The sequence below is a fragment of the Trachemys scripta genome, chromosome 1, assembly GCF_013100865.1.
Source record: "Trachemys scripta elegans isolate TJP31775 chromosome 1, CAS_Tse_1.0, whole genome shotgun sequence".
Lineage (NCBI taxonomy): Eukaryota > Metazoa > Chordata > Testudines > Emydidae > Trachemys > Trachemys scripta.
Window position 1 is genome coordinate 130,451,505 of NC_048298.1, and position 19,786 is coordinate 130,471,290.

The window sequence follows — 19,786 nt, forward strand, 5'->3', positions numbered from 1 at the left end:
AATCACTGGAGTGCATTGTGCTCCAGCCCTAGCGCCCTCGCCCATCCTGGAAGGCTCCCTGCCCAAGGCAAGAGGCTGGGCCAGGAGCAGATCGCATAGCACTAGTTATGCCAGCTGAGGATTCCCCTTCACTAGGGGAATCCTGAGGTGCTCCCTTAAAGCAGCTTTTAGTCCAGCTTAAGCTTAAGAAGGGCTGAAGATCTTGTTCAGATGGGCTGGGTTACTTGCCTGAGTAAAAGTGTTGTGCAGGTAACTCCCCCCGCCTCTCCTCCCACACTGAGTTGAGGGATGAAACTTGCATGTACCCCAGCTGATGGGCAAGGCCTACTGCCTCTCAGCACCCCCACTGCAGCTGAGGCAGGAATAGAAGTGTGGGCCCTGAACAACTCCTATATAGGGGTGTGTGGCCACTGGATTGTGCAGATTTCCTGGCATTAGTAAATAGTCTAGAAAATTATAGCACCACAGAAAAGTATGACATTACAGCCTGACCAAACTTGTATAGAAAGGTAAACAGTGGGACTGGTCAGGAAAATGCCAAGAAGTAGCTAAAGCAGCTAAATACTTTGTCTTCTGTAGAGGGTGCCTTTGACTCTGCTTTACATCTAATCTTGCCTTGTGATGTCTCCCTTACTGGAGAAGGGGCTGTGATCTCGCGTAGTTTTCTAGACAGCAGTGAGAAGTTGAGTCATGTACGCTGAGAAATTGGACAGGAATTACACTCCTGCTGGGAGAGAAGCCACACTTAAATTCTACAGATACCAATCTGGTGGAAAATTTACCTGAATCAACCTTTACTTCCTTGAGATCTTAAGGCCAAAGACCAGTTGCCACCCTCCAACAATGGTCTTAGATGACAGTATTTCAGTACAATATTGGAAAATAAAGCATCTTTGGAACACAGTAATACAGATCCATTTTCAAGGTTGTCTAGGGAATTCAAGCAGCGGAGTGTAATACTCTGATGCAGAGTAAAGTGTTTTCAGAAGCATTTCACTGACTTAGGTTCCTAAATCCCATTTTCAAAAGTTATTTAGGAGCCCATTCCATTGAAAGTCCCTTGCTATTGTGGGGCTTGGATGGAGCAAACTCCCAGTCATTCCCACAGGCAGAAAGCAGCACAGAAGCAGAGGATGCGAAAGTGAAATTGCTTGCCCAGCGCATGTGTGAAGTCCAGATTGGTAGTAAAGACTGGGACAGAGAAGAAGAGGAGAAGTTACTGGACTGGGTGCCTGAATGATACGCCAGGGCAACCAACTGCAATTCTAGGATAGCCTGCATGCATCCCAGACAGGCAGCATTTGGCATAGGGGAGTTGGCTACAGTGGGTTGGCTTCCAGCAGCAGGTGGAGATACGGCCTCTCCCTGCTCGCTGAGGGAAGAAAGAGAAGGCACAAAGAGAACCCAGCAACCGCCGATCCCAAAGGAAGCCAGTGAGGAATAAGTGGACTCTACCACTTCAGGAGGGGACTACACACACTTCAGAAATGGTTTTGTGCTTGTCTGTGCTGACTTGAGGCAGTGTGTCAAACACAACAGCTTCCACACCAACAGCAGTGTTAGGAAACCTTTTGCTCCTTAGAGGCTGCCACAAAAGCTTGGTTCATATTTATGAAACACGGTTTACCTCTGTATTCCCATACAACTAGGTTATGGACCAAAATCCTGCTCTCGGTTACATTGGTATTGGCTTCACTGGAGTTACTGTGGATTTACATGGAGGGAAGAGAGAGCAGAATTTAGCTCTGACCTTTTATAGTTGCTGGGCAAGACTCAGCCCAGGTTTATACCAATTTAAACCCTGGCACAGGAACCTGGTGGTGGGAATTCCTCCAGGAGAGAAAGTTGCTGTGGTACAAGGCATCTGCAGCCTAGGGGCTGGGAGGCAAAGGCAGCCAATGCTGCCCGGGAAGGGGGCATAGCCAGGGCAGCTGGTGCATGCACCGACTCAGTGCTTCCTTTCCACAGTAATGGAGCTTGAATGACACCCAAAGGAGGCTAGCAGTGGAAACACACAACTCACTCACTCTCTCTCACATATACTTGGTACATCTCATCTGAGCACCTCAGAGCTCTTTGCAAAGATAGCATAGCTATTCTTTTCTTTCCTGTACAGAGACACATGGAGTTGAAGTTTTTTGTCCAGGGTAATGCAGTAGGTCAGTGGCACAACCTAAATCTCCTGACTCCGCGGCTACTGTCCTGCTCACTAAACCACACTGCCTCTCTACTACTACTTTTTGTCTCTTAGATTTGCCCATGATGAAAGGATTTGCACAGTATGAGAACAAAACATTGAATGTTCCTCAACCCCCCCCCGCCAAAAAAAATCGAGACCGCAGCCAGCACCAGTAATTGCACCCACTCTGTGTAAGCACCCATCTAGCCGATGCTACCCAGGAGACAGGAGCTACTGAGTGACATGAAATAAGCTTAACTTGGAATTGTTTTTTAATGTGTCTCCACTTTCCAATCGCAGCAGGAACAATGGTGCTACTGGGAGAATCGTTCATAGAAAAAGCATGAATCTAATGTCTTTGCCTAACAAATCTGGGCGCTCAGTGCCATAAACCAATCTCTAAAATCGGGAGCCAAGATTTTTAGATAGTCACTCCCCTATCAGTGCTTAAGGAATGTCAGTGTTGGATACCAAGAGCATCTCATACGATGGCTATCCAACACATGAGTTTTGGTTGCTCCTCTTTTTTGCAATAGGACTGTGAGGGCATCTTGCAAAACTTTTTGACAGTTACATGGGTAGCTAATTGTTTTTGGCAGGTCAGGGCATTTTTGAATAATAGGGTTTTAAAAATTATTTCCCCCTCCATTATCATCTGTCTTCATGATAAAGAGCAGGTAACTGGATTTTTGAGCCACAGCGGGCACATTTTCATGGCAATTGTGTAAGGCTCTGATCGGATACCCTTGGCCATTACCAAGAGATCTGCGATTCATTTACCTTCCTCTTTCCTTTTAAAGGAACATGACAGGGACCCAAGACAGTTGGTGGGAAATCAGATCTTCAGTGTAGAAGATGGCAAGATTTTGAAAATTCAGTGGTGATTGGACATTCCCGTCACATCTGAAGAAGAAAGCCAGTCCCCCACAGTTATGCCAGCACCTGTCAGGCTAGTGTGCCATACATTTGTCACAGTCAAATTGGTGTTATGCACCATTAGTACATTATTTTGTAATGGACTGCTCTCGTATGCAAGTACATGTAAATTTGGCTCTTTGCCTCATGTCTCTCAATTACTTGTTTGAATTGTTTCCTAACAACTTATCCTGTAGGTCCGTGTCTTTTGTTCATATCATTTAGTAAAGGATTGTGAATCCCAGAGAGATTGTCCGTTTTGCTACTAACTGGGATTTACCAAGTATTTGTAAAGTATCACTACCTGGTGCTGTTTTGTCTGTCTCATTCTTTGCCGAAAGAACAGTACCGAAGGCCAGAAGCTCAGAGAGAGACTATGGGGGTTCCATAAAGATGATCCCCTCATTTTAGTCTTCCCCTTTCCTACTTCTCCAACCCTTCTGCTATGCTGGTGAAATGCCTTTGTGTATTTAATAGGGGCTAAAGGGGAAGGGAATGTAGCGGGATGCCAGGCTGTGGATATTCTATCCCAGATACCTTAGTCACACTTATTGGTGAGTGGGAGTGAAACTCCTTATATCTCTGGTATTTAGGGAGCGGGAGTTGATCTTTAAGGAGAATGTTAGAGTGCAGTCTTGTTCTATTTGAACCCAAGTTTCGGGGGTTTTCAGCATAGCATTAGACTGCTACTTTCAACTGAGCCACCCAGTATTAATCTTGGATATGAAGAAAAGCAAACCCACCTCACACTTTGGGTTTAACTAATATGGCTGGGAATTTCAAAGGTACCTAAGGCTGTTCAACTCTCATTCATATTCAATAGGAGCTGGAAGCCAAATTCCCTTAGGCATCTTTGAAAACTCCAGCCTATCATGCCATTTGCCCACACAGATGGGGATGTATCATTCTATGTGAAATTGAGTAGTCTTTGAGTCACAGTGGGGTTTTGTTCTTCAGTCTTCAACACGCTTTGCCTCTCCAAATTAAAAGAGAGAAGGAGATAGCTTTGGAAGTGCAAAAGTAAATGGGCTATATGTAAAGATTCAGATAAAGCAGATGCTAGTCAGTTACTTGGAAAATTCTGATGGTGGGTCAACAGTGTCAAAAGGAGCAGTGCCTGGCTTGGACGCTCTCTAATCTGTCCAGTAACGACATCCGTGAATATGTAAATTTTTTCAGAAAAAAGGATTCTAAGGATGCACCAGATCCACTTTCTGCAAGGGTGAACCGTACATTGCAAGACTAAGCCTTATTCCTCTTCTGTATGGTTGGATAGGCATGTGTTTTACCCTCTTATGCTGTGCTAGAGTGGAGAAATTGCCAGTTGCCAAAAGCCCTAAATTTGTACGTTTGCTTTTGTTTTGTGCTGCAGTGTTGGTTAGTAGCAAATTTAAAAGTGCAGGACGATTGCAGACTAGCTCAAGTGATCTACAGAAAGATTTCTTAAACATTGGGCTTCTTGTTATAGCTAAATACATTGCTATGTTAAAAACCCCAAATGAATTTTACCAGTGTAAGGGGACCTATGGAGCGAAGATTTAACACCTTACATAAAATCTGTCACAGTCTCAAGGGCATGTATCCGGAGAACTAGAACAGAATTAGGAATGTAATGAGGAAGAGGAAAAATAAGACTCCCCCAACCTTTCCCATTTCCAATGGCTTCTAACAAATATGAAAAAGTCTTTGTTCCAGTTAGGTTCCACCTGCTGGCCAAAAGTGTCAGCTTCCCAATTTCTTTTCCTTACAGCAACCATGAAACGTCCTTGTCCTTCTGATACGACTCAGCAGTGCACAGCTCAGACTCATCCAGGTGCTTACACTGTCAATGGCAGTGTCTGGATAACATCATGGCTTTGCCTTGGGTGCCTTTTTTTATTCTCCCCCCGCGCACACACACAGTTTACACAGTGTGTTTATGTGTGAAAACAGTAACTCAACCCACCCCCTTAAAGAAAGCCTGAATAAACAGAGAGTCTGTTAAACATGTCCTAACGTTCAATATACATGGGGGAAGCAAATTCCAGACTGAAGGGACCACCAGGGAACATGCCCTGCTCCTCACCCCTAAGGATACAAATCTAGGGAGTGTCAGTTTGAGCCGTCCAGCTGATCCAAAATGTCAGATTAGCCCAAAGGTGGCGGCTGCCTTTTTTCTTTTACTTCATTCTTTGTGTAAATCTCCTTATAATACTTACTGATCGAATGGAATTTGAGCACGGTTAAGTGATTTACTGAATCTGGAACTACATGAGTAAGTGATGACTTTTGAATCCCTTCTCAACAAATATATAAATTATAATATAGTCTCATTACCAGACAACTAGTAAACTCCAGGATATGATCTCAGACAGTTGTCTGTAAAAATGGCCAAAGACCATTTTCTTCCACCACCAGAATTACATCCAGTTAAACAGAAAAGGCATCAGCTGAGTGACAACATGGAGCTGCTTCAAAAGAGATCTATGTTTTTGTCAGCTCTGTGGGCTAAAACAAATAGCATGAGCTTTCAGAGGTGACAGTAGCCATTCAGCTGTTATACTGGTTTCTCCTCTTCCTTTCATGAGCAAGAGAACAGGGATAGTATATGATTCCTGGGCACCAGGACAAGACATGTAACGAGCAGGATAGAGGCTATCCTGGGGAATGCTAGGGGAATTCAGGGTTATAGACCTCCCCTGGGAACCAGGGACATACATTTGAGAGATTGGATAGAACCCCAATGTTGATTTCAGTGACCTGAGGAAATAAGTACAGCTCAGACTGCTGCACGTGGCCCTCCCTAGGGTGTTTTAAGTGCTAAGCATGAGTGAAGGAAGAGGAAGACTAATGCTAGAGATCAGCTCCTGGATAGGGCTGAGAGCACAGAGAAAAGAGGTTTGGATTGGCACAGCATGGGGACGCATTCTGTGGTGAGAAGGCAACAGTTTGGATCAGATGGAACAAGTAGGTTATCATTCTCTTGGGTTCAAAGGAGGCAGTTTGTTAATTGAAAGTTTCAAATTCACCAGCTCGCACTGCTCTATATAGTCTATCAGACTATAATAGGGTTCAAAAAAGAACTAGATAAATTCATGAAGGATAGGTCCATCAATGGCTATTAGCCAGGATGGGCAGGGATGGTGTCCCTAGCCTCTGTTTGCCAGAAGCTGGGAATGAGCGACAGGGGATGGATCACTTGAACCTGTTCTGTTCATTCCCTCTGGGGCACCGGGCATTGGCCACTGTCGGTAGACAGGATACTGGGCTAGATGGACCTTTGGTCTGACACACACTTCCCAGAATGATAAGATAGAAGGTGGAGAGGTAGTGTAGCTGATGTCTAGAGAGTATAACTGAGACCAGCAGCAGCGATTCACATATGACATATCAGTATTGACAGGTAGTTAAGTACCATGCATAAGAAGGGGGAAAGAGGTACTGGGGCACAATGTCACAAAATATTTGTAGCCACTGAGCTACAATCTGATACTGAAGACTGTAAAGTTAAACACTTTGGGTTAGGATACAATAACAAAGGAGGAACAGTAATAAGTATTTGGTACAGATCTTCCTACCCCGAGCACTGAAGAAGAGTCAGAATGAAAATATCCATGACTTATTATCAAGTTGCTAGAAATTGCAGGATTATTTCTCCTGGGGATCTTTCCTGATATCTGTGGGTAACAAAGGTAATAAATCATGGAGGATAAATCAGTTCTTTGTTTAATCAGCGGACAACTTTGACACAGAAAGTAAAGACTCTACCCAGAGGAGAAATTACGTTTGCATCTACATCTTATCAAAAGCTATCAGCAAATTAACTGAGACCTCAAAAGACAAATAGGTAAGGTGGGTGCACGTACCCACAGGCTATTCAATTCAGTATTCTAAAGAATGGGTCCCTAGAATGCAGCAGCCGTGGGCTATTGCATTTTGAGAAAGCAGATCTGTGGGAATTAAGAAACAATGATCCTGTTGTAATAAGAGGAAGTATTAAACTCCATGAACCTGGAAGGAGCTGGGAATGGGAGATTCCACTGATAAAGAAAACTGCAAACCAGAAGTGGCTAGTGCAGTTTCACAAGGGATTGGCTCAAAGATCAGAGAATAAGAAAAACTCTGTAGGGGAAATGGAGAAATAGGGCAGGAATAAAGCAAAAATGTACAGTCATTTAAGGTTTACAGGAGAAAGGTAAGGGCAGGTCAAAAGCAGAATGAGCTAACAATAGCCAAAGGGGATAGGGGGAGAAGGATTTTTTTCAAATGTGATAGGGAGAGAACAATTGATTCGGGACATAAGGCAGGAACTAAATAGGTCTACAAAATGATGCAGAGGAAAGATCAGAGCAGGTAGAAGGTAAAACAAACTCTCACAAATCATAAGGGTTATAGGTGACTTAAAAAATAAAGGTTGTAGATCAAAGATATGTTCAAGGTAGTACAATAGCTAAGGCCCCAGTTCAGCAAGGTGCTTAAGCATGTGATGAGTTCCCCTGAACCAGGGCCGGCTTTAGGCACCAGCAAACCAAGCACATGCTTGGGGCAGCACATTTTCAGGGGGGGCATTCCGGCCATCTTTTTTTTTGTGTGCTTTGGGTGGCAAAAGTCTAGAGACAGCCCTGGCGGCAGCAGCGCATCGCGCCCTGAGGCTGCTGCTGTTCGTGCCGCGGGGGAGCAGCGCCCGCACCTTTGGGCTGGGCCGGGCAGGCTCCGAAGGGTGGACACTCGGGCTGAGGGCCGCCCCGCGGGGCACACGGAGCTGCCTGCAGGTGCCGCAGGGCGGCCGCCCCCCAGTGCCGCAGCCAGGGCTGGGCAAAGTGGCCTGAGCCGCCCAGGAACTGTGGCAAAGTGGCCAGAAGCAGCAGCAGCAGCAGGGCCATAGAGGGTGGGGCGCTGCCCTGTGGGGCCTGCGTCCTGCTCTCCGGGGCTCCGCTCCCTCTGGGGCTACCCTGTTCCTGGCCGGTCCTGGAGGTGGGAGCCCTGGCTGGAGGGACCCTGGGCTGAGGCGCGGCCCAGAAGCCCCACTGCTTACCCCGACCCTGCCAGCGTCGGACCAGCCCGAGGCGAGGGGGGAGCAGGCAGAGTTAGCACTGGTGTGGGGGGAGCCCAGGGCTGGGATGGCAGGGGGTGTGGGTGGGGGAGGGCACGGGTGGAGGGAAATGAGAGCCCAGGGCTGGGGTTGGGGGCAGCCAAAAAATGTTTTGCTTGGGGCGGCAAAAAACCTAGAGCCAGCCCTGCCCTGAACTCAACTAATGCTTTGTAATCCTTTTTTTTTTTTTTTGGCTCATGGGAGTAATCATGTGTCACAGTTCAGGGCAACTGTATCTGTATTCCCCTGCAGAGTCCAGCAAGGGCCCCCACACTTAGGCTTCCAGCTCCCCTGGCTATGACCTCTCTTAGCTGGAGACCTGTGTTTCCCTGCCTCTTGACCAGGGCATTTCCAGGCTACACAACTCCCTGATTATACTGTGAATTCACCAGCACAGTCTGCTTGCCTTTCTCCTTAGAGACGGCTAATGGTGCAGTTGCCACTGTTGTAAATCAAAAACACTTTCTGTGCAAGCGTATTTATTCTTGAGGTTTAAGCATTACAGAGAAAGCATTAAAACCAATTAAAAAAATCTACACGCCTACTAATAAGCTTACCAGAGATCCCCCCCCAACTGTCTCCAGCATGGGCTCTAGCCCAAACAGTTGCAAGTTCATAACAGCCTCGGTTCTGAACTAACGCAGTCAGGAAAAGTTTAGTCCCTCCTTTATACAGTTTAGGGGTCTTTGATCTGGAGTTTCCAGGAGGAGGTAATCAGCAGACAATGGGTTTTTTCCATAAGGCATAACTTCAAAAGGCCTCCTAGGAAACATACTTCACATGTATTGTCCCAAACAGTTCTTTGAAATTCCTAACATTTCCCCCCAGGTTTACATTAGTGAGCCTCCTAGAAAAGTTACATACAATCTTACAATAACCCACAAACAATTCCATTTTAATACAGTGGACCCCAAAGGCATTAAACTAATTCAACAAGTATGCAGGTGAAACCAGACGATCACTATGTTCTTGACTGAATTCACATGGAAAAATGATAAAAGACAAAAAAAACCTTGTCACCACTGGGCAAACACTTTTCACAAAAATATCACTCAATATCTGATCTCTGATTCCTCGTGCCTTTAGGAAGCCTGCACAACACTTTCAAAAGACGAGCCTCAGAACTTAAATTCTTAACTCTGCTGGATGCTAAAAACCATGGATTTAATGGCTCATGACAATTTGCAACTCACCCTACTGCCTGCTAACCCTTAATTGTCCACTTCAAGTTAAGTGGTCTCCTGCAGTGTGTGTGAAACCCTCATGCTTAGCAATCTGTTCCACCTTATAATTAGTTCAGACATTCTGGATACTTTCTCCAGACCTGAGGAAGAGCTCTCTGAAGCTCAAAAGCTTCTCTATTCCACCAACAGAAGTTAGTTCAATATTCACCCATCTTGTGTTTCTCTCATCCTGGTTCCAACATAGTTACAACAACATTACAAACAGTATATATGTGAACAGCCAGAACTAGATGATAGACATTCATGAGTCCTAAGACAACTAGCAGAAATTTCTCAGCCACTAGCAAACTCTTTTTGAAAGCCAGGGTGAATTGGAAGAATACCAAAGAAATATTGGAGGATACTGGAGCAGAAGTTATATGACAACAGCCTTTGAAACTGGAAAGAAGAGCCTGCTACTCTGACTAATGGAGATAAAAGATGGCCTTCTGGGTATACCACAGGAGGACTGAATTCTTCCTTCCTGGCTCTGCCACAGACTACCTGTGAGAACTTGGGCAAGTTAATAAAGCTCTATGCCTCCGTTTCCCCATATGTGTGGGAATAATTATAATTCCCTATCTCTTAGGGTGTTTGGGGGATAAATGTGTTAATGTTTGTGAGTGATGGGGTGGGTCCTTAGGGAAAAACTGATAAACAAATAGTATGGGGAAGTCTGTAAGTACTTAACCGGGAACAGCTTAGTGAGAAATAAGAAGATAAATCTTGCAGCACCTTCTGATGCACTTTATCTTAAGTTAGTGGGGCTGTGTGTGGGAGCAGGGTTCTGCCTATGCTTAACAAGTTGCAGGATTGGGACCTTAGGGAATGAAGGAAATGTACCAGGTATGTCCTTTCTCTTCTTCAGTCAAACTTTTGACAAGGTGCTGCATGAGAACTTACTAGAGAAATGAGAATGGATGTGTTTATCTAAATGCCTGTGGACGTATGGAAGAGGGACTGAGATGCTAGTTTAAAAAAAAAAAAAAAAAAGTTCATTCCTGCAAGGTGCTGAGCACATGGTCTCTAATTAGCTTTGGCCCTGATTCAGCAAAGCACATAAGCATTGACTTTAATGGGATTTAACCATGAGCTTAAAGTTAAGTCTGCTCTCCAATGTTTTGCTAAATTGGAGCCTTTAATGGGAACTAAGGGAATTTGGCACGTCACCAGATAATGCTCCAAAACAGCAGTGTTTTACATTTGCAATTTCTTTAGCATCACACTGTGCATCACAAACTCTACACATATCTGTCCAAAATATTAGGGTTACTGAGCCTTTGCTCAAGTGAAAACTCAAGTGTCAGGAAATGCTAAAGTTAAAGGTTTCAGAAGGGTAGTCGTGTTAGTCAGTATCAGTAAAAATGATGAGGAGTCCTTGTGGCACCTTAGGTCTGGACTACACTGCGGGGGATCGATCTAAGTTATGCAACTTCAGCTACGTGAATAATGTAGCTGACGTTGACGTACTTAGACCTGAGTTGACTGCTGACGCTCCTCCGTCAACTCCGCCTGCACCTCTTGCTCCAGTGGAGTACCGGAGTTGATGGGAGAGCTCTCGGCGGTTGATTTATCATGTCTAGACTTGACACGATAAATCGACCCCCGCTGGATCGATTGCTGCCCATCGATCCTGCGGGTAATGTAGACAAGCCCTTAGAGACAAACAAATTTATTTGGGCATAAGCTTTCATGGGCTATTACCCACTTCATCAGATGCATGGAGTGGAAAATACAGTAGCAGGTATAAATATACAGCACATGAAAAGACGGGAGTTACCTTACCAACTGGGGGGGGTCAGTGCTAACGAGGCCAATTCAATTATGGTGGATGTGTTAAAGCCACTTGTGCACCCATATGGGCCAATAAAACTACTAGACCAAGATGTTGCAGGATTGGATCTAAGGCTGCAGAAAAATAAACGTATGGTATTCGATTTGGATAGCATGTGAGTAAGTTATTAAGGCTGTATTGTAGCACAAAAGCTTGCAACTTGAAATCTGTCCGTTTGTGTGTAATTGGAGCGTTTACTGACTTTAATGATTAATTATTTGTATTATCGTAGTGCCTAGGAGCCCTACTCAGTGACCGGGAGCCCATTGTGACAGCTGCTGTACAAACACAGAATGCAAAGAGAGTCTTTGCCCCAAAGAAGTAAGTATATACAATCTACATATCCGACAAGAGATAACTGACGGGTACAGACAGGCTGGGAAGTACAAGAATGTAATGAGAGAATATTGGCCAGTGATCTCAGCCTAGCCATTGTCATGATTTTGCAGGCATCCCGGCACAGGTTTTGAGGACGGTTTTAAATGTGGATAATGATTTAATTTTTCAGAGCTCACCCCTGCAACCTTAACGTTCTGTTATTTTTCACTCTTCTCACGTCAGGAAACTGGAATCAGCAAGTAAAATGTAGTGTCTTGCCAGCGCGCCCCTATTGCACACATCTGTGTGAAGTGCAAAAGCTGCTCGGTAATGGCGGGATCCAGCCCCAGGATAACTGGCTAGAAGCATATAGGAAGAGGTGAGGAATTGTTTATACAAAGGAGTCAGAGGATGAAATTGTGTAAAGACTGAATGTCAAACAAGACAACTAGTTGTGGAGATTACTCCAGCTTTGAAGCTTTGCCACTGGGTTTATTGAAAATTAGACGAGGCAACACTGAATTGGCCATATAAAACAGAGACCAATATCACAGTGGTGGGAGGATATAACATAACAATTTAATATGTCCATTCCATCCCAAATATCCACTATTTATAGCATCACATTATTGCCACTATGCAAATGATTATTAATTGTGATTCTGTGATATTTGGTTATCCCACCTGGTATAAATAGCAAGGAAACTAACACATTAAACTAATGCCGAGCAATGCATTCACATGGAACAAAAGCTAAACAGAAAGACGCAAAGAACTGTTGATTTTAACCTATTGCTATAAACTTATTGACCTGAACCGATGCATGATTTTGTGTCACTACCATTGTACAGATGTATTATACAATTAAGCTCTCTGCTAATTACTCCAAAAGCAAGGAGAGGTGACCGAACCGAGAGCAGCTAATCTTGTCAACTGAATCAACTTCAATGGATAGAGGGTAAAACTTTCAAAAGCCCCTAAGTGATTTAGGAGCCCATGTCCCATTTTCAGAATGGGTGCCTACATTTAATTGAAAGTCAATAATAGTTAGACTATAAAGTTCCTAAGTCACTTCAGAAAATGACATAGGTTCCTAAGTCACCAAGGTGCTTTTGAAAATTTTACCCTGGAAAATCAGAATAATTGTTACTTAGTTCAAATAAAGAGCCAGATGAGTAAGTCTAGGTGGTGCATGACTGCCTCCCTGCTCCTGCTTGCAATGAAATTACTATTTCAGATGCTTATATTGACATGACAGCAACAAATCTAAAAGGAAAAGAAACACATTGTGCTAACGGCTACAGCCACTTTGCAATTTCCTCCCCAGCAGCCACAGCATAAGACATTTGTTGTGATGGCTTTTAGCATATGCAAGATCAAGATCAGATTCCTAAAATATTCTGAAAACTAGTAATAGCCTCAACACTGACTGTGGTTAAATATAAAACTTAAGTAATTCATTCTATTAAAAAGTCAGCGTCTTATTTTTATCAAGTGATGTTATGAGGGCATGTTCTAAATCAGCTGAAAGCTCTTGAAGCCAGAGGAACTCCTCTTCTGTAATTTTGAACGGCCTAATTGAGTTAACAACTGGTGCAGCTTTTTTTTCTTATTTTCTTAGCACAGAATTCTCCTTCTGACACTGGACGCTTCTGACCATGTCTAGGAGATTACGCGTGTAAAGAAGTGACAGAAAATAATATTTCTAAGGGCTGCATAATATTACATTCCTTTCCTTGTGCAATCAATATCCAAATTCAGTCAGGGCTACATTATGGCAGACCTGTAGGATTGTGCAAGGGAAGAGTGCAAAGATGCTCTTTGCACCCTGAACACAGGGCAGCCTCCGTCTGAGTAGGGAGTGCAAGGTATGCTGCAAAATGATGACAGAGCTCCTGCCCTGATGTGCGTTCTGCTGTAACTCCTAGAGACATTCTGGCTGAGCGCTGCTGCTACCCTCTCTTTGATCTTTCCAGAGAACCCTCAGTGTGATCTAAGGGATGGGGCATGGCACAGGAGCCCTCGGTGTTCTATTCCTGGCTCTGCTGCTAACTAGCTATGTGACCTTAACCTCTCTGGGTCTCAGTTTCCCTATCTCTAAAAGAAGGTCAGTGATACTCCCCTATCTTGCATTGTAGAGCACTTTGCGATCTAGGGGTGGAATTTGCTGTATAAGGGCTAAGAAATATTATCACCTCTCTATTTTATGCATTTATAAGTTACCTACCATCTTGGTATCTGTCATCCCTATTCTTTGGGTGTGGTTTACTTACTGTGGTGTCCATTGCACACTCCTCCATATGGATAGGCCCAGTTCATGGCTGCTGCACTAATGACGAAATGCAGTTATTCCAAGTATCTTCTAGACAGAATGTATATTCCATGTGGGATTAAAGAATAGTTTGTCTGATGCACGTAAGACGGGGGGTGGTATGGAGCGGGGTCAAGGTAAGCATGCAGCAGAGCACTGAAACTCCATTTTCGATCAGCTACGTAGTGACCATATGTTCACAGCCGGAATGTGCACTGAACTTTCTTCAGTAGGGTCTCAATACTGACCTTTCGCTGCATTCCCCTACAGCAGTAAAATGGTTACACGTAAGTAAACTGACATATACCATATGCAACCCCAGCTGTCCTTCCCAGTCTGCCATTTTCCTTTCTTTGCAAAATGCAATGGAAGGGAAACATGCTGCAATTAATAACTTTTCATAAGCATTAATAAAAATAAAGGCATGACAAATGATCATGCTTCTGGCAGAATAAGTCCATACTGATGACCAGCTGGACATAGAAATGCATGTTGATGGATCCTGAAAGCAATTTCTGACCATCTGTTGCTATTTTCTGTACTGTGCTTCTCTTTGTGCTGTGACATACCAATATTTAACTCTCTCCTAGGGGGTTCTTGTGGGGTTTGTGAATTACTTCATCCCTAGTTTTCATAGTTTGCTTTGCACTTTTTATATTGTCTTTGCTCTTGCTTTGTTTTTATTTTTCTGTGTGGTTGGCTAGTCTGGTTTGCACTATCAAAATACGAGGGTTATGCAATATGCAATTATTCTCTTTCAATCCTGCCAGCCCTTATTTCCGGGCACAGTGTTTACTATAGAGAGTAGTTCCACTGCAGGTCAACTCATGGGACTACTCGTGAAAGCAAGCACTCCAACTGGTGGTAAGCACTATATGTGGTAATCATAGCAGAGCTGTGGCCTTATATTATTACATTACACAGTGGTGGCCAAGATTTTCAAATGACTAGTGATTTTGGGGGTCCCGCTTCAGACCCATTAAAAGTGGGCCTGATTTTCAGAAAGTGCTTAGTGTCCATTATCTGAAAACCAAGCTGTTCAAGGCGCCTCAAGCTGGGAATTCAATAATCACCAGTCCCTTTTGGAAACCTTGGCCCCAGGGCATAGAGTTCTCATGTAGATATGCAAAAGGAGATTTCTGGAGCCACAAAGGGAGACGGACACCCAGTCCCCATTCATTTCAATGGGAATTAGGCAGCCCAAACTCTTAGGCTGCTTTGAAAATCTGACCCGGAGCACATTGGTGTTAACGTTCTATATTGTGCTGCAAATATTTTTTTCCTCTTTAAAAATGCAACAAATATGTAATGGCTGTGCAGGAGCGCCGCCAGCTCTTTTGCCGCCCTAGGCGGCGGAAGGTCCCGCCCCTGACAGAGGTGGCAGAAGGTCCCACTCCTGAAATGCCGACGACGACCGGGGCGGCCAAAGATCTGGCCGCCGCGGTCGCCGCCCCCCAAATGTTAGTGTCCTACGTGACCGCCTAATGGGTTGCGCCGGCCTTGTTGCTGTGCATTCATGCATCTGCTGTACTTCCAGCTGACCTCTGTCAAAACACTGCTGTCTTTTGGATGACCTGCAAAACCAAGGTCCTGAGCACAAGTAGTTCTAAACTATCCCATGGTATTTTGCATAAGAATTAGAAGGATTAGCCCCATTATTTTGGCCAAATTAAAACTACCAATTGCATTCTATCTCATTAAATTCCCTTACCAACTTCTATTGCTTGTGATATTATGCGCTGATGGTATGTCTTCACTGCAGAATGAACTCAACTGATTGGCACATGGGTTAGCCTCGCTCAGGTGTGAGCAGCCATGGTGAAAACCCATACCCGAGTTACTGTGCCCTCACTGGTGCTGCATGCAGCTGTGTGTCTCACTAAGATTTCTAGGGGCACATCCCCGGGATTTTTTGTGCTGCACTAAGATGAACTGTCTTTTATGCTTCTTTCCTGGTGAATTGTGGGAGAACTTTGCTGTTCACCTGGGCACACAGGGAATTGTGGGAAGACACGGGAGGACCATAAGCATCACTCAAGTGATTTAACCTGTATCCTCACTGTGAAATGGGTTGGTTACCAGCCCAAGTGATAGCCTTACTCAGGCTTTACCCGATAGCCCCAGCAAGGCCAGCTAGCTCTGACTGAAGCACCAGCAAACCCAGGTGAGATGGTTTTATGTGTGGTCAGGGGCTGGGTTAAAGGCAACTCCCACGTAAGAGCATGGGTCAACTCTGCAATGATTGTTTGCAGGCCTGATTCAGGAAGGTGCTTAAGAATGTGCCTAGCTTTAATCTTAGGACTACTCATGTGCTTACAGTTAGGTATATGCTGAAGTACTTTCCTAAAGTGGGGCCCTAAACAGTTTTGTGGTGTTGCTGTAAACAATCAACTCTCTTGTTCCACCCCAGAGCTGGATGCATTTCAGTGCTGGCTGAAGTGATTTCTGTATACAATTGGTCAGATTTATTAGTGGTAAGACAGGAGTATAAGTTATCGCTCATCATGATAAGGTGTCTGATCCCTTTTGAGACCCTCAGATGAAAGGTGGCATAGGAATGCAAAGTATGATTTTATTTTTTGTAAAATAGGGAGAGGACAGATCAGAGAATGTTTTTGCTGGTTTAAACAAAAACAATCACGTACTACTTTTACCAACTCTCTTTTCAGAATAGAACCAGGCTTCAAATCTGGGATGATTGTTCTACATATTCCAGTATATTTTTAAATTGAATTTTAGTTTTAAATCCCGTTGCAGCTGTCAAAAACTTGTTGACAGCTCCCTTGTTCAAATAAATGTTATTTTATATACTATTTATATAGAACTTTGATAATTTTATGTTAGGTATACACTTTCTATTTAACATCCTACCCAGTGTGTGAAATCTATCAGGTCTTCTGTTGATGTAAATCAAATAGTTTAATCGAATTAAATGGAGCTACATCAATTTACAGAGGCTGAGGATCTGGTCTACTCTGGATATTCCTCCCACATTGACAGAATTACCTTATCTTAAAATCAAAGGTAACTTGTTTTCTAAAAAACAGCTGTTTTGCCATCTCTCACAATATTATTACCAGACTTGCAATATTTGGTGTCTTTCTTAAAGCTTTGGCTCATAGAGACATGCCATTACTACATACTCTCTCCTGTCATGTCAAAAAGAAAGTAAATTTCTAGCCCTCAGGCTTGTGGAGAAAAGCTTGAAATCATGAATTTTAAAGTCTGAAAAAACAGAAGGCAAATAAAAAGAACCCAAATTTATTATTTTTAAAATCTCGTGCTTTTAAAGTCAATCTCATGATTTTTGGAGTCTGACTCATGATTTTTGAACACTTGGAGTTGAACAATTCTGAGACCGAATTGTTATCATATTGGGAACAATTTAAAGAGCCACATTCAGGTCACATTTGCCTAAAAAATTAGGTTTTGTGCAACAAACTTCCATAATTAAAAAAAATCCAAATGGAACAGTATTTTTAAATAAACAAACATTCCCCCTGTAGGGTTTGCAAACCAAATGTTGATGCATGAAAATCTGAAAATGAAATGGACTAGAAACTCGCTGTTAAAAGTAAAACCTATTTTCATTGTCCAAGCTGCGGGAGGTAGGGGAATGAAAAAGGTAAACAAACAGCATCAGTGATGCTTAATTTTAATTGCTTTTCCCATTAATAACCTTAATGAGTTATTTAGAATATAAAGAATTTGTTTTCTTTTTTTTTTAACTGACTTCTAAACATACGGTGTCCCTTTAATTATGGACTTGAGAGAGAGATATATCTAACCTTAGGGACGATTGTTATTACTGTACCTCTAAGAATAATACTCCAACTAGGGCACTCCAGCTGCTGCACTAGACAGTATCTGATTCAGTTTAGTTTGATTATTTTTTTTAACGGCACCTTATTTATCCACTTCAGAACTTTCCCATCTTTCTATTTAGACCCAAATCCTGTAAAAACTTAAGGAACTGAGTAACTTTATCAATGTGAGTAGTCCCATAGAAAGCTACTCACATATGCCTTTGCAGGATTGGGGCTTTTGGGAATATATACTTTACCAGGGATGGGGTGTGATCGATAAGGGCTTTGGAAATCCATCTTCCCAATGCTAATATAAGCCCATGGTGTAAATAGTAATGCTGGGCACATATACATAGCACTTTTCATCCAATGATCTCGAAGCACTTTGCAAACATGACTATCGTTACCCTTATTTTGCAAATGAGGAAACAGATGTGCAGGGAGATGATTTTTCCCAAGATCACATCAAGCCAGTGACAGCATCAGGAATTAAACCCAGACCTTCTGACTCCCTAGGCACTGAACCATGCGGCTAAATGCATTGTGTTCAGGAGGGAGTTGCAGAGATTTGATAATCCCTACATATTTTAAACACACTTATTTTCTTATTTAAACTTCACATGTTCCCAAGATAAACAGCATGAGTGAAATCCTGGCTCTACCGAAGTCAATGGCAAAGCTCCCCTTGACTTCAATAGGGCCAGAATTACACCCTACATCTGTATAAAACACACAGCTCTGAACTTGGCTTAGCTGTGTAATTGAGGGCAGGAGTCTGACTGTGAAGTGAAGTCATCCCGCTTGCTGGCATCCAGCAGAAATGCATTGTGTGAGAGGTTTTGTGCCTGGGTTTTGCAGGCTCTCCACTCTAGGAGGAAACAGACAGCAGGCTGCCCAGTGATGCTCTTTATAGGACAAACTGGGGGGAATGTTAAAATATGCAGACTGCCTAGAAACAGTCTGAAAAGGTCCCACGCTGGCGACAGTGCTCATTCATTTCATGTTAAGTAAAAGTTACTCCAAAAAATTGCTCTTGATACTTGGTTAAATCATTCTCTTGAACAGAATGTTTCATTCCGATTTGCATCACTCAGTAAAACAGCTGATGAGTTTCTTTTCTTCCTCACATGTATCTAGTTTGGAGAAAACAAATCTGTTAGGAGTTACATTTAGCTAGATTTTATACTAGTGTATCTGACAGAGAAGTGAAGGTAGTTTTAGAGTCCTGTAGCTCAAGTAGTGGCAGATTCAAGAAAATTCTAGGTTCAAACCATGATGCTGATGCATGATGGGCCGGGGAACCGGGGGGGGGGGGGGGGGGAGATTGTTACAGTTGCACAGAATAGAATTTATTTAATGTTCTGTTTAGTGGCCTCGCTATTGGGCTCTTCCTTAGTGTCGGAGACATCATGGTCAAATCCCAGATCAACCCTGGCTCTGGGAGTGAAAATTATGAGACCTTTAATTTTGATCTTTTTGGTCTTAAAATCTGTGAAAAACACAGTTCTTACTGAAAACACCAGCTTTCTTGTATGCACTGTTGTATTTATTTATTTGGCAGTAGTACCCAAGTGTGCTATAATAATGACAATCATCATTCATTATTGTGGTAGAACCTCGAAGCCACAATTAGGGACTGGGGGCTGAGTTGTGAAACATGCTGCACAATCTATAACCAAAAGACATATCTCCCCCTGAAGAATTTACAATCTCCAAAGGGTGGGGGGGGGGAGGCTGACAAAGGTTGGGAGACAGCACACGGGCTAAGTCTGATGATTGGAACACATCTTGTCAGTGCTGAGTTTTTTTTATTGTATGATAAATATAGGTTATTTCCAACTGCCTTTTACCTAGCTGTATTAAGTTCCTTTTATATACTTTTTTTTTTTTTTTTAAATGCTCTATTTACTGTATATCTGCAGTAGACACACAAATGTGGATTAAAAGCTCACTGCCCATCAAAATACAGCTGGAAGCATCATACCCACATTGATGAAGGCTGAGAGTGAAGAATGGCCAGACCGGGTATTTAAATGGGAGCCCTTCAAGAAAGATGTAGGTGCCTCAGGAAATAGTCTTGGTTCAGTAGGTGGCACTTTCCCCTCCAAGGCCATATGTATGCTGGCAAA